This window comes from Pithys albifrons, chromosome 4 (genome assembly GCF_047495875.1).
Source record: "Pithys albifrons albifrons isolate INPA30051 chromosome 4, PitAlb_v1, whole genome shotgun sequence".
NCBI lineage: Eukaryota > Metazoa > Chordata > Aves > Passeriformes > Thamnophilidae > Pithys > Pithys albifrons.
In genome coordinates this window covers 27598168-27600562 of record NC_092461.1, presented here as the reverse complement: position 1 = coordinate 27600562, position 2395 = coordinate 27598168, and positions in this window count along the sequence as shown.

Sequence of the window (2395 nt, the reverse complement as noted above, 5' to 3'; positions counted from 1 at the left end):
ATCAAAAGAAAGCCAAAGGACCAGTAAAATATTATAGAGCAATGAGAGGATTGGAGACAGGGTTGTGTTCTCTGAACACTCCTATGCTACAAACATAACCAAAAAAGAGGATGACATTCAGTCAACATACCACTGAACTCCTCTTTTTTTCTTCCCTTGATATTAACTACAGAAGGAAGTCAGCCAAGGCCACAAAAAATGGTCCAGAGAACAATATCCATATAGAATTTTGTTGTAACATTTGGCCAACTTCAAGAAATATTTTGGAAAGTGATTAGTGAGCCTCTGGCAAGGCTGTGCAATAACATAAATATATCAGATTGTGCTTAAAGTATTTTGTCTCCATCATATGGGCAAAGCCATGGGCTAAGCGCTATGGCAGGGATTTTGAGGAGCAAACCAAAACCCTAAGATTAGCTCAGTTGGTTAGAGCATGAAGATAAAAATGCCAAGGCTATGGGTTTGGATCCTGTATGGGCCATTCATGTAAGAGTTGGACTTGATTCTTGTGGGTCCCCTCCAACTCAGAACATTCTGTGAAGGATATAGTGCAAGGAGTGGTGGTAGCTACAAAAGGAGCAGGCAGTGAGTGCAGTTGCTGCAACAGTGGGAATGTGTGCTTCAGCTTGGACAGCCCATTTTTCAAGCATGTGCTTCATATGGCCATGCACTTTAACACAGTGCCATCACTGTAACACAGTGCTATCACTGCCTCTATTACCAAGCTACAAAAGCTTCATTCCATGCTGACAAAACTCTGCCAGTCTTAGGGAAATAATAAAAAAAAATAAAAAAACCCTAATAGCCTCAGCAGCATCACAGAACAATATAAATAGATTAATATACAGAAAATAAGTTCCAGCACCTTTTAAGAATCCTGTAGGAAGCCATCAGCGCAACTGCTCATCAACAGATGACACCAACAAACCCATTAAGGTTTCTATCTGTTTTCCTACAGAATGTGCCATGGCAGCATCTATTAATTATATCTCCTGCATCAGTAAAAGTAAGTATTTTACCATTCTTTATGGGTTCAGTTCTAGGATTCATTCTCCAGGGACTAAAAAAAAAAAATTAAAAAAAAAAGACACAACAGATTTCCTTCATCTGCAAGTATCCTACTCATCTCAAGGTCTTTAAAAAGTGCCCCCACCCAACAAAAAGGAATCTTTAGAATCTCAGGACCTAGATTTGCTATTTTATTACTTTATTAAGTGTCTATTTTGCCCACACGCCAAACATCTTAATGTTAATCTCCTGCAGTCAATGGATAATTGAAGTAATTTCATTGCTATTTTACGGTTAGAGCTAAGGATGTGGTATTTACACCTCTTTCAAGGGGTGACAAAAGCCTGCCTCTGGGACACAAATTCACTTCTTTCAATGATTTATCTCACAAAAAAAAAAAAATAGAATATTTGCATGTCTCTGGAACTAATATCTTCCCCAGCCTTTTGTCCAAACTTTTCTGTATTAGCAGCTTGATTGACCACAACAGAAGCAAATTAATCTTATGTCTTTAGTCTACATGTAGCACTGGATGCAGTCCAGATTCAGTTACTCATCTGATCCATGTAGATAAATTATTAAAAGAGCTAAAAAGAAAAGGTCTTCCAAGGTAACATGAAGTGTTCAGGAAGAAATAGCCCTTATGTTGAGGAAGGATCCATTTCAGCTTTTGAATTTGATATTCTGCTCCCTTTGGGGTCTGCAAATCTCACAGATTATCTAATCTCTAGTTTCTAAAGGGTTATGTGCCCATGGTCCTAAAGTTATAAACCCACTTGCATTCTGAACTCCAGATCTGATAGCACATAAAACCCCTGCATCCTCACTTTGGACCTGTTATATATTCAAAAGAAACCAAACTTACAAGCTATAGCAGCATGGGTAAAAGTCTGATGAGTGGTCTCTCAGAGACAGAATAACCTTCACAGTGAGATAAGGCAGTCCGTCCTCCCACTTAACTGTTTTCTCCACTATTTCAAAAAGGTCAAAAAACCCCCCAAAAATCTAACCAGCTGCCCAACAGGAGCTACTGCTAGATGTCCTTGAGGTCACCACTGAATATGACTGCCATGAGTGCTGCTTCCTCATCAGCACAGTCACTGACACGGCAATAGCTCAGGGACTGTCTAGACTGACTGTCACAGATTCCCATCACATCTCTTTGATGGACACATTTTCTCTGAGGCACAAGATTCTTTGTCATCTGTATGCCTTTGAAGCCAGTTTAACATCCATTTAGAGAAATCAAAAGACTTATATTTAACACTATAAAGAGTAACTTTAGCTCATAAGAAGGATTTCAACTTTTTTTAACTCTCTTCTTCAGAAGCTTAAGAGGATGTTATATATCAATACCATAACTTAAAAGCACACAAGAGAAGTGATA